The sequence below is a fragment of the Lepidochelys olivacea genome (genome assembly GCF_965140295.1).
Source record: "Lepidochelys olivacea isolate rLepOli2 genome assembly, chromosome: 1".
NCBI classification, from domain to species: Eukaryota; Metazoa; Chordata; order Testudines; family Cheloniidae; genus Lepidochelys; species Lepidochelys olivacea.
In genome coordinates this window covers 200654086-200667905 of record NC_140411.1, presented here as the reverse complement: position 1 = coordinate 200667905, position 13820 = coordinate 200654086, and the positions used below count along the sequence as shown (strand labels likewise).

At 44.0% G+C, this 13820-nt stretch overlaps 1 long non-coding RNA gene across 1 annotated transcript in view; it reads left to right on the top strand.

The window, feature by feature from the left end:
- The first annotated feature begins 5702 nt into the window (after positions 1–5702).
- Positions 5703–13820, top strand: part of LOC311515245 — a 60143-nt gene continuing 52025 nt past the window's right edge. The window contains exon 1 of the long non-coding RNA XR_014710089.1: positions 5703–5828. This is a non-coding gene — a long non-coding RNA (uncharacterized lncRNA). The remainder of the gene's footprint in view (positions 5829–13820) is intronic.

Below are 13820 nucleotides of genomic sequence, written 5' to 3'. Positions count from 1 at the left end.
TGTTTGTACATCTTCACGTTATAGGTTTCAGAGTAACAGCTGTGTTTGTCTGTATTCACAAAAAGAAAAGGAGTACTTGTGGCACCTTAGAGACTAACCAATTTATTTGAGCATAAGCTTTTGTGAGCTACAGCTCACTTCATCGGATGCATACTGTGGAAAGTATAGAAGATCTTTTATACACACAAAGCATGAAAAAAATGGGTGTTTACCACTACAAAAGGTTTTCTCTCCCCCCACCCCACTCTCCTGCTGGTAATAGCTTATCTAAAGTGATCACTCTCCTTACAGTGTGTATGATAATCAAGTTAGGCCATGCTTGCACTTCTCCGCTTTTACAGTCAGCCCAGCCCCCTGGAGTCGGTCCAGCACTTGTCTAACCTGGGACACGTGGTCCTCCCAGGTCTGGCTAAAGACACAGATGTCATCAATATACGCCACGGCAAAACTTTCCATCCCCCTCAGGAGCTGGTCCACTAGGCGCTGGAAGGTGGCCGGCGCTCCCTTGAGGAGGCAGGGTCAGGAACTCATAGACCCCCAGAGGGGTGATAAAGGCTGATTTCAGCCGGGCATCTGCATCCAGCGGCACTTGCCAGTAGCCCTTTGTAAGGTCCATGGTGGTAAGGTACTGAGCTCCTCCCAGCTTCTCTAGGAGCTCGTCCGGCCTGGGCATGGGGTAGGCATCAGATACAGTGATGGCACTGAGCTTCCGATAGTCCACACAGAACCAGACCGACCCATCCTTTTTGGGGAACAGCAGCACCGGCGAGGCCCAAGGGCTGGCCGATGGCTGGATCACCCCCAAAGCCAGCATGTCCTGGACCTCTCTTTCCAGGTCCTGAGCAGTTTTCCCTGTGACTCGGAAGGGGGAGCATCTTATCGGTGGGTGCGACCCTGTCTGCACCCGGTGGACAGTCAGATTAGTGCGTCCAGGCTGGTTGGAAAACAGCTGTCGGTACGGATGCAGCACACCCCTGACCTCAGCTTGCTAGGCAGGGGTTAGCTGATCCGAGAGGGGAATTGTTTCCAGGGGGGAACCAGCTCTGGTCCCAGGGAATAGATCTACTAAAGGGTCATCTCCCTGATCCTGCCACTGTCCACACACGGCCAACACCACATTCCCCCTGGCATAATATGGCTTCATCATATTCACATGGTACACCCGGTGGTGGTGCGCCCGGTTCGACAGCTCCACCACATAGTTTACCTCATTGAGCTGCTTGACAACCTTGAAAGGGCCCTCCCAGGCAGCCTGTAGTTTGTTCTTTCTCACAGGGATGAGAACCATCACCTGATCCCCGGTGGCGTAAGCACGGGCTCGTGCCATGCAGTCATACCAGACCTTCTGCTTCCTCTGGGCTCTGGCCAGATTCTCCCTGGCCAGGCCCATGAGTTCAGCCAGTCTCTCTCGGAAGATCAGGACATACTCCACCACTGACTCTCCATTGGGAGTGGCCTTCCCTTCCCACTCGTCACTCATCAGGTCCAGGGGGCCCCTCACCCTCCTTCCATATAACAGTTCGAAAGGTGAAAATCCGGTAGACTCCTGGGGCACCTCCCTGTACGCAAACAGCAGGTGAGGTAAGTACTTGTCCCAATCCTGCGGGTGCTGGTTCATAAAGGTTTTCAGTCCTTCCAGTCCTGAGACTCCCCAAATCTGTCCTTCACAAGTTCTTAACTATTGGGCACTCGGACTTTTCTCCTCTGGGTCATCAGCCCCAAAGGCATGAAATCAGCCCCCAGGTATCAGTTCAGTTGGGGATATACACTCCACACAGTTTGCACAACAGAGACCTGCTTGGGGCAAAAATAAAGAAAAAGTTTATTTAATAGAAAAACCACTGATTCAAAGATAAAATAGGAAGGGAAGCAAGCACAGACAAGTTACACAGAAAAACAAACAGAAAGACGCTTCCTCAGGCTTTACGTTTCCATATTAGGTGTTTGCCAAACACTCAGGCTTTGTCTAATACAAGGTTTCAGAGTAGCAGCCGTGTTAGTCTGTATTCACAAAAAGAAAAGGAGTACTTGTGGCACCTTAGAGACTAACCAATTTATTTGAGCATATAGCTACAGCTCACTTCATTGGATGCATTCAGTGGAAAATACAGTGGGGCAATTTATATACAGAGAACATGAAACAATGGGTGTTATCATACACACTGTAACAAGAGAGTGATCACTCAAGGTGAGCTATTAGCAGCAGGAGAGGGGGGGGAAGGGAGGAGAGGAGGGGAACCTTTTGTAGTGATAGAAATGGCCCACCTTGATTATCACTACAAAAGGTTCGCGCACTGCCCCCCCGCTCTCCTGCTGGTAATAGCTCACCTTAAGTGATCACTCTCTTGTTACAGTGTGTATGGTAACATCCATTTTTCATGTTCTCTATGTATATAAATCTCCCCGCTGTATTTTCCACTGAATGCATCCGATGAAGTGAGCTGTAGCTCACGAAAGCTTATGCTCAAATAAATTTGTTAGTCTCTAAGGTGCCACAAGTACTCCTTTTCTTTTTGTCTAATACAAGTTACCTATTAGCCTCTGAACAGTTTCCCAGCATGCCGTAGTGGGGATCCAGCATTCACAGACAGCCTCCCACTTTCAAGACCATCTCTCAGGTTCAGGATGAAAAATTCAGTTTCAAGCCTCCTTTTTTAAAAAGCGCCCCCTCCCCCTCCATGATGATTCGTGGTTATTCAGAGTGGGGGAATGCCATCTTGTCTCAATGTCTTTCCATTAACTTTAATGCTCCACTATTGTCTTTTCCTGGGCTGGAAAATGGAGGAGTCCTTGGAGCTGGTTTCAGGTAAACACCTGGTTGGGAGGTGCCCCCTGCCTGGCTGATCGCTCACTGACCTGCTATGAGGTGGACCTGAAGTTTTATGGATAAATACATAAATTCATAACCAGAGACTGGATACCTATCTCATAATGATTATTAAGTTTAGAACATTACAAGCATTCATAAAAGACCTTACTCAACATATTTTATAGCACAATAACTGTATACAACCAGTTCATCCAATTGCTTATTCTTTGGGGTTCAGAGACCCCATCCCCCACCCCCATTCTCCCCTTGAGGTATCTGGACACTGATTGTCACAGCTAGATTGATTCGTTTAGATTACTTGTGAGACATTGTTCTGTGGAGGTAGAGAGGGGCAATTACTGATACAAAGTTAGTGACAGCTGTGATGTACAAGTACTTGGGAGGCCGTAATACAAAAGAACAGGCCCAAAATCAGCAAACACATTCCTACTTTGAAGCATATGAGTAGTCCCATTGAAGCCAATGGGAGGTAGGGGTCCCAAGCACTACTGACAGTCATAGAATCATAGAATATCAGGGTTGGAAGGGACCCCAGAAGGTCATCTAGTCCAACCCCCTGCTCGAAGCAGGACCAATTCCCAGTTAGATCATCCCAGCCAGGGCTTTGTCAAGCCTGACCTTAAAAACCTCTAAGGAAGGAGATTCTACCACCTCCCTAGGTAACGCATTCCAGTGTTTCACCACCCTCTTAGTGAAAAAGTTTTTCCTAATATCCAATCTAAACCTCCCCCACTGCAACTTGAGACCATTACTCCTCGTTCTGTCATCTGCTACCATTGAGAACAGTCTAGATCCATCCTCTTTGGAACCCCCTTTCAGGTAGTTGAAAGCAGCTATCAAATCCCCCCTCATTCTTCTCTTCTGCAGGCTAAACAATCCCAGCTCCCTCAGCCTCTCCTCATAACTCATGTGTTCCAGACCCTTAATCATTTTTGTTGCCCTTCGCTGGACTCTCTCCAATTTATCCACATCCTTCTTGAAGTGTGGGGCCCAAAACTGGACACAGTACTCCAGATGAGGCCTCACCAATGTCGAATAGAGGGGAACGATCACGTCCCTCGATCTGCTCGCTATGCCCCTACTTATACATCCCAAAATGCCATTTGTCTTCTTGTCAACAAGGGCACACTGCTGACTCATATCCAGCTTCTCGTCCACTGTCACCCCTAGGTCCTTTTCCGCAGAACTGCTGCCTAGCCATTCGGTCCCTAGTCTGTAGCGGTGCATTGGGTTCTTCCGTCCTAAGTGCAGGACCCTGCACTTATCCTTATTGAACCTCATCAGATTTCTTTTGGCCCAATCCTCCAATTTGTCTAGGTCCTTCTGTATCCTATCCCTCCCCTCCAGCGTATCTACCACTCCTCCCAGTTTAGTATCATCCGCAAATTTGCTGAGAGTGCAATCCACACCATCCTCCAGATCATTTATGAAGATATTGAACAAAACCGGCCCCAGGACCGACCCTTGGGGCACTCCACTTGATAACGGCTGCCAACTAGACATGGAGCCATTGATCACTACCCGTTGAGCCCGACAATCTAGCCAGCTTTCTACCCACCTTATAGTGCATTCATCCAGCCCATACTTCCTTAACTTGCTGACAAGAATACTGTGGGAGACCGTGTCAAAAGCTTTGCTAAAGTCAAGAAACAATACATCCACTGCTTTCCCTTCATCCACAGAACCAGTAATCTCATCATAAAAGGCGATTAGATTAGTCAGGCATGACCTTCCCTTGGTGAATCCATGCTGGATCATGCCCAAGGTGACTCAAGCTTAGGTCTTAAAAAATGGAGAGATCCAAAATCAGTGGTCCGGTCTGAAAATTAGCTTTAGCCTATACTACTTGCTCAGATGTCAAGCCTATTAACTATGGTCCCAGTTATCAAGATTTGGCTGCTAGTAACTGTTTAATAGCCTTACATGCACTGTTTATTTTTATTATTAACAATAATAAGCCCTAGTAGTACTAGGAGAGTTATGCCAAGCAAGTCATCCAGGGTTTAGGTAAGAATGGAATAAATTACAATCTTGGTGAGAACCAGGCATTAATACCTTTTCAGTCTTCACTTTACAGCACCATTGTTCTCCAGGAGATGTAAATTCACATACACTATATATGACCTTAGTTCAAAATAAGTTCCATGCTGTAGGACGACTAATAAGGTCAAGAACCAGACACTATGTTTCATGAGGTAAAAAAGGATTTCATAACTCAAGAATGTTACAGGCATGATAAGGTAATGAAAAAGCCTGTCACCGAAATGGAATTAACAAAGCTGTCCTACTGGACTTTGTAATGACTTTTGATTTTGCCCTTGTCATGAACTAAGTAGAGGAAATTTTGATTTGAATTTTCCAAGCTGTGTTCCCAGATACTTATGACAAAAACAGACATTCAAGAAAGCATGAAAGCATATTCCATCGGATTTATAGTATTTATACTCTCCTATCTATGCCAGCATTGTTTGATAAATTATAGCACCACTTATGGTGGTCATTCCAGTACACTGCACTTTAGAACATACAGAGCTTAACTATGAGAGCTGGGTAAATACCTGAATACACTGGCACAAATAAAAAACCTCTACTTACTTAGGCTATTCTTCACTCTCCTTTTACGTTCTCTTTCTGTGGACACTCTAGCCAATCACTTTGCTGCAGGAAAGTTAATGGAAACAGCAAATTTTAAGCAAATACTAGGGAATATTTGTGGCAGGAGAATTGTAAACTTGTGTATTTAGTCTATCTAGGTTCTTATAATGGCAAATATTGACACTGGAAACCTGATTCTAAATGTTTTGCTCACCCAATCAGGGAGCAAAAATATATAATACTGTATGTCCAGAGCTTACAGAAAGGAGAGACTAAAGCTCCCGCTGTCCTGTTAACATCAGAAGGAGACTCCTTCCTCTTCGCCCTGGCTTAAAGGAGCACTTCCATTATGGAATCAAACAAAGGGACAAAGTTAATGCTGAGTGGGAGATGTACATCCAAGGTGGGTGATAATGATTAATGAAGGATTTCATGGCAGGGTCCCTTAACCTGTTCATTTCCAGACATTCTAGCATTTGGGTTTCTTAAAAGGTGTTGAATTTTTGTAAGGATGGTATAAGGTTGTTTTTGGGTTCTTACCTCAACTCCACTGAAGCACACTTTCAACCTTTTTTTAACAAAGATTTTTTTAAAAATTTTGGATAAATATCAGTAAGATTCTCCATCCTACGCAGGTCTAAATGGTAGGGACTGGAATTATTTGCAGAAAACATTCAACAAATTATATCACATAGTAAATACATTCAACAAAATTGGAAGCTGCTCACAAGCACTTCACAAACAGAAAAAGAATCTTAAGTTCATTGACTAAATTATTCCCTCCCAATTATTCCCTCCATCCTTTGTATCACATTGGAAGAAGAAATCATCGCTCCTAAAGGCTACAGCAGCTGCCAGTACTAAAAGTTGGACATATGTTATTCTGAGAAAAAATCCTGGTCCCTTCTCCACAGGAGGCATGGGCCCTGTGATTTTCTGCTGTGCTGGGATGGGAAAGCAGCATCTGGGAAGTCAACAGGGGGAACGTACTGTGTGCCATAGAGCCAGGCTCCTCAACAGCTCTCTGCATGCTGCCACACAAAGGGAATTTGAGGTTCAGAGTGGCAGGGCCAGTGTATCCACTAGCAATTCTTCCTATACAGGGGAAGGTACTGCAGAGGCTCCTCCAGTTCTAAGCCTGGAATACTGGCTGGGGAGCAGCTCCGTTATCATTCCATTGTATAGGAGAAGGATCCCTTGCTCCCCAACTTAAGTCTAGGTGCTTGGGCTAGATGCTGGGTACAGGATAGAGCTAATCATTCTATTACTGATGTTATTTTATTTCTCATACACAGAGCTGCTATATTATATGCTTAATCTATTGCATTATAGGCAGAGATAGTAACACCCTTAAAGTTTCTAACTCTTTCCATTGTAAGACCCTGTTGTCAGTTGTCTGGGATCGCTGGGTCTGGAAAAAATAGAGTACCAAATGAAATCTAGAGTCTGCATACACTAGACACAGTTTAGAAAGTCCGATACAACAGCAGGACTTGCAGCCTGTTAAGTTAAACAGTTTTAGTCCATATTCTAGGTGTGGCTGGTAACACCATTTAATAGTAAGTTGGACTAACACTTCCCATTATTAAAGACCCCTTTTCACTTGGTTATAACTTTGCCAAACTTAAGCCATTCAGGCTGAAATTTTCCATGGCTGCTTTCTAAGTTTCAGCTAAAATGGTTCAGGCATTTTTAAGAATGAGGTTAGGGACAAATACATTGCTTTCCCCATGTAAAAAAAGGCCTTTCAGTGGTTTCATTGAGAAGCTCTAACAAGTCCATGCTTTGGAGCAAGGACTTGAAATCTGGACTTGGAAATGTGGTTGCACTGGTGTCAGGAATGTGCCTTTTGCTTTCACGGTGAAAACGCATCCAAAATTATATACCTCTGAAAAATCACCGTTCTCACATACTCATCTGAGGTTTGTGAGAAGCTGGCAGCTTAATTTCCTAAAGATTCCATCTGCAGTGAGTGCGCTGTTCACAGAATTCTGTGTGACCAGACTGTACAAGTGTCAGCCCCACAGAGTGACTGAGCATGCGCCATCCCAGGGCCGCAGGGCTGAGCAGGACTTTCCTTGCAATTGTGCCATTGCTTCTCTCTCGAGTCAATTATCAGAAGTGAGAGCAGGGTGACTGTCTGTCCAGACGGATTGGAGGAGAAGGAGGAACCAGCCCGACATGAGTGTAGGAGGGTAAGGAGTGGGGCAGAAGGGAATAGGGAACAGAGGCAAGGACTGCTGGAGGGAACGGGAGATAAGAGGAATGGCAAAATTAGTTTCACACACACGCTCCCCTCTAGAATCTGTTCCCGATAGAGGTACGTGCATGGGCAACCTTAACTCTGGCATTTCCTCTCTTTTAAGCGCTTCACTTTGCAACCTTAGCATTCTTTTAACATGTTTTTTGTATGCAATGTATATTGCAGTAGATGCATTAGGTGCCATACAGACATATAGGAAAATACATTCCCTATCCCAAAGGGCTTGAATACATGGCTGTATGAGAGAAATTAAAACACCAGAGCTGAGTGTACCTGAATTTTTTTTTTTTCCTGGTTGAACCCATTTCAAGTCAAAAGATTTTCTATATAAAAAATTCTAATGATTCCTAACAAAATGGTGAAACAGTTAATACCTGGTGTGAGTCCTAGTTGTCATTTTTTCGGGTTGTCTTAATAGTCCGTACAGAATAATAGAACACTAAAACCTCTTTATCTCCACTGCAGGACAGAGGCTTTATCGTGATGAAATTTAGAATATGCTGTGCAGTACATTATGTAGTAGTCAATGAAATATCATCACAGTTTGCAAAGTGCAGTATTTCTTCCTGGTTTTGATTTGAGAGACATTTGCACATGGCCAACTCAGTCCTGACCTCTTCAGTAATTACAGTCTTTCTTCCAAAACAAATTTTAAGACAATCGCCAGGAAAAAAATGAAGATACTGAATATGGAAAAAGAAATCTGTTACACCAGTTCAAATACTAGGGCAAATAACAGACGTAATTAAAAAGAAACATAAAGAAAATTGTCTCACAGATTTTATAACCGTTAAATAAAGGCCACCTATTTAGCCCAGCATGCTTAAAACAGACTAGACTTAAGTGGACAATTTTTCTTAAAAGGCCAGCAACTGTATTTTTGTTGTACATGTCTGCTAACCACTCTCAATATCCTTGGCTCACAAAGTTCCTCATGACTGCAGGAGAAAAACTGATGCTTTAAGAAACATTTCCCCTTCATGTAGTCCGGCATAGTTCACAGGTCTGTGTTCCCACAAAGCATAGCTGAATAATACTAAAACTTTATACTTACATTTCCTGTGAGAAAGGGATCGCTGGGTCTGGAAAAAATGTACCAAATGAAATCTAGAGTCTGCATACACTAGACACAGTTTAGAAAGTCCGATACAACAGCAGGACTTGGATCCTGTTAACTTAAACAGTTTTAGTCCATATTCTAGGTGTGGCTGGTAACACCATTTAATAGTAAGTTGGACTAACACTTTCCATTATTAAAGACCCTTTTCACTTGGTTATAACTTTGCCAAACTTTAACTGTTTGGGCTGACATTTCCCGTGCCAGGCAGAAGATATTCTTTGGAAAGTTTCAGCCAAAACGGTTCAGCAGTTTCCAAGAATGAGGCTAGGGAAAAATAGGTTGTTTTGCTCAAGTTAAAAAATTCTGGAGACCTTTTCTTTAAAAAGCTCTTGCTGTACAATGTTAAATACTTTGAAAAATAGATTTTAAGTGCCTTAAATTTGGCACCCAGAATTAGTGAACATTGTTTACCTTAATATCTCTGTGCCTCAACTCCCCATCTGTAAAATGAGGGAATAATACCCTGTTCATCCCACAGCAGTGTTCTGAAAATAAAATGATTAATGTTTGTGAAGCACTCAGGTACTATAAGGTTAAGGCCATAGAAAAGCTCATGAAGAAATGTAATAATTCCATTTTTAGAGCAGGTTTGGAATAGTATGCAGTAAATAAGGCCTGAGCTAAAACAAAATATGACTAATTTTTTGAATTAATCATGTGAGTTAACTCTCATTAATCAACAGCCCTAGTCTACATTGTCATAGCGTAGAGAAGGCCAAAGCCTTCCAGGCTATATAGGACCGAATTTCTAATGTAAAATAAAACAACTGGGGGGAGAGGGAATCCTTTATCCATTATAACGAAGCAAAATAGAGCACAAGTCCTTTTTTGTCTTTGCAAATCACCTTTAACATACCGAGCACGCTCCCTTCCTAAATGAAACACCAAACAATATCTCTTGGGAGAGGGGTAGAACTTCCTGTAGGTCACTGCAGGAGGAGATGTTCTTAGAGTCTTTGTGACCCAGGGATGCCTCACAGGAAACTCACTATGATATAGTGAATGAGCATATTCCAAATATCATGCACTGTCTCTGGTGTCAACAGATAAACTTTTGTTATTTTAAATGTTAACAGTAGCAGCTACATAAGTTATGCAATCCATTAAAAGATAAAACAATGCAAAATGGAAAGAAATAAGCAATGTGCATTTAAAACCTTAAATCTTGTCCCTACCTTCTGACTGAGTGTTCTGTTCATTCCCTCTGAAGCACCTGGCAATGGCCATGGTTGACAGGCAGGATACTGGGCTAAATGGACCATTGGTCTAACCCAGTATGGCCATTCTTATGTAAGATTCATACAAGTAAATGCACACTGTATTCTTTCTATAATGCACCATTTTGATCTAAAACCTCTTAGTGATCAGGATTGATTGAATGTGATTGTGGGGAGGGATAGCTCAGTGGTTTGAGCATTGGCCTGCTAAACCCAGGGTTGTGAGTTCAATCCTTCAGGGGGCCATTTGGGATCTGGGCCAAAAATTGGGGATTGGTCCTGCTTTGAACAGGGGGTTGGACTAGATGACCTCCTGAGGTCCCTTCCAACCCTGGTATTCTATGATGAATACACTGAGGCTGAATTTTCAAAGGAGGTGGTTAGGTGCCAAACTTTCAGTGGGAGTTGACCACCTTAAACCTCTTAGGCCTGTTTGAAAATCCCACCCTCAATTTTTAAATACAAAGAAATCTATAACCCTTAAGAGATACTGTAAAGTTCTAAAAAGATGTATTCATCTTGACTGATAGAGGGCTTCAGTGCAGTATAGTAACAGATTAGCTCTGGTCAGATGTTTTTCACAAATACCTTTTACCCAGTCAGGAGAACACCGCTGGCTCAGCCCCATATTCTTCACCCTTCTAGTCCAGGCAATCCCCATTATACTCTGATCATCTCCCAACAAATTCATAAGATTTCACATCTGGGGTTCTTTTACAGTCCATCAACACGTTACAGACAGGCTAGAAAATAGTGTGCCCCAAATGTCATGTATGTGTGTCTTAATCATTCAGCCAAACACAATATTAGTATAGCTAAAAATGAGTTAATGAACCCGCCACATGCTTTTCTTATCATTATTATTATTTATTTCCACAGAAGCAAGGCTTAGGGAAAGTTCAAAAGCATAGAAAAGTCAAATATAGTCAGGATGGTCTAACCCTTTAGTTCACTGAAGGAATGAGAAAGTGGTAACATCTCTCATAATTCAGCAGTTTAATCAGTTAAAACCGAATGGAATCATTTGCATTGTGCAATAAGCTCTACTTTTCTGTCTGTCACATGGAAAACAGGTGAACAAAAACTGTGGAAATCCCACACAAATGGGTCCTACAGAGGGCTGCCTGGAAAGCAATGGCAGCAACACATTCCATAGCAACATCGGAAAAAGGAAGAAGTAGCAGTTGGAGTCATTTTCAGAGTTAATCTTTCATCTTTTGAATAACTTTGGTTGGTTCTCTAGAGTTGGCTGCTGACACATTTCCTCCCATATCTCCATCCTTCCCTTAGACATGTTTACCATTAAATTAATGAGACAGAGGTGGCCACCCAGGTGCAGAAGGATTGTTGTTTTTAAATGCAGCAGGAGCTATTAACGTTTCAAAACATTCCACATTTTACCTTCGTAAACATCTTGGAAAAATTATGTCATAATTTGTAAAATCCCATTTTACCAGACATTCCAAATGCTGCGTTTGACAGTGACATTTTTTCATTCGTGGGATCAGAGTGAAAGGCTTCTCCTCTGAAAAGTGACTGTAAAAATGACAGTAGGAGTTCATATTTGTATCTAACTGATTTCCAGACATAGTAGAATCTCAAATGTGAATTTCTTGAGTTTATAGCATTTAGGATTTATTTCAAAATGCTTGCTTTTATTTTATGCATGACATTATATTCGTTGTTAGGGACACTTATGGTGTGGTGTGATTGCCTCAAAATTTATTGTAAACAAATCTGATCTTTGGCATTTATCATCATGTTCTCTATTTATGCTTGATTATGCATTTTTAATCAGATACACTTCAGTTCTTTTGCTGCTTGCTAACATTTTCATTTGGGAAGAACACTTTTCACTAGCCCGGCAGATATACATGCTTCTTTGCAAAATCATGTCCATTTCTTGCAATAACATTGCTTTGACCTGGTTATAAGTTAGGCCACAATATGGTCTCTGATGAATCCTTCTGTTAACTGTCCAAATTCACATGCCTTTGCTTTATTATGTAGGTCAGTAACCTAATGGTTAATTGTCTCACTTGGCAGCTAGTCTCTTTGTGACAGGCTGGTCTGCCCCTTTAAGAGCCAGGAAATAACTGGCCCTGTTCTGGAAAGGAGTCCAGCAGGCAGGTTCTGGGAATTAGCCAACCCAGCTGGACAACATGTAGTGATTCCCAATCCAGGAATATCAAGGAGAACCCTGTCCCCAGGAAGGAGACTAGGACCAGGAGAGGTCTGGGAGGGCACTCTCCTATGGCTGCAACACAAGGTTGTGAGAGGGCAGGAAATCTGTGTGGACCTCCTTAGGCTGAGGGAAGATCCAGCACGTTAAGCTCTTGGATCTGAGTGCCCCACAATCTCAATTGAAGAACAGGACTGTTGCTTTTCATTCTTGTTCCAGTTTCCTTTCTAATAAACAGGGCCCTGACTCGGAAAGGGCTACAGTCTGAGTGTTTGTCCCAGGCTGATTATAGGGACTACCAGCCTACACTCTTGTAAAGAAAATACGCTTAACCAAAGTGACTTCCTTGCATGGGTCAAAGTATTATTACTCCTTTTGTCTCAAGCAGCTAGCCAATATTCATTACAGATTGATGATAAAGGAGAGGAGAGGTTGATGATAGAGTCAGGTATTTCTTTGATGCATTCCTATTTATTTACAAATCAGTTCCCAGCCCCTGCACTAGTAGTGGGTCTCACCTTTGGGCGGTGGTTTCTATTGTTTCAGCCTGACTGGAAGGTGATTAGCACACCCATCAGTTTCAGTGAGGTTTGACTTGAGTGATTGCCCGTAGAATAAAGATGCACTTGCTGGCAGTCAACAACCCTCCAGAATAACAGTATACTAGAAAGTTTTGAATGGCTTTGCCTAGCAGTATGTAGTCTCTTCATGCTCCCACTGCAAAGCATTGTCAGTCTCCAAAACCTCTAGGAGTATAGAGCAGTGGTTCTCAAAGCCGGTCTGCCGCTTGTTCAGGGAAAGCCCCTGGCAGGCTGGACCGGTTTGTTTACCTGCCACGTCCGCACGTTCAGCCGATCGCGGCTCCCACTGGCCGTGGTTTGCCGCTCCAGCCCAATGGGAGCTGCTGAAAGGGCGGCCAGCATGTCCCTTGACCCGCGCCGCTGCCCGCACGAACAGCTGATTTGCAGGAAGCCAGGGGGGGCGGAGAAGCAGGGCAGGGCGGCGTGTTCAGGGGAGGAGGTGGAGCAGAGGTGAGCTGAGGCTGGGCGTGGGGCGGGGAGCTGCCAGTGGGTGCTCTGCACCCACCAAATTTTCCCCGTGGGGGCTCCAGCCCCGGACCACTCACAGAGTTGGTGCCTAATGTGCCATTTTTGATGAGATCAGTGGGGGGAACGGCCTCTCCCCCTGCTTCTCCCCTAGCTATGCTCCCCCACCCCTAGGAGCCAGAGGGACCTGCTGGAAGCTTCCCAGGAGCCGCCCCAGGTCAGGACCGCCGTGACTCCCCACCTCGCCCCCTGGCAGGTCCCTCTGGCTCTTAGGGGCGGGGCAGGGTGGGCACCCATTACAGGGGCCCACGAGACCCTCCTGCCCAGTTTTGGGCCAGACAGGGGACAGGGGTGGATGGGGCAGGAGTCCTGGGGAGCGCGGGTGGGCCACGACCCCCTCAAGGGGTGAGGAGGGAACCGGTTGTTAAGATTTTGGCAGCTCATCACTGCTTAAGGGAGCTGAGCACCCAACTCCCTTTGCCTCTGAAAATCTCAGCTCTGGTCTTTTTCTATCATCGTGTAATAAAGATGTGACAGAGGCATGCTGGTAAGAGGCTCTTTATTTCT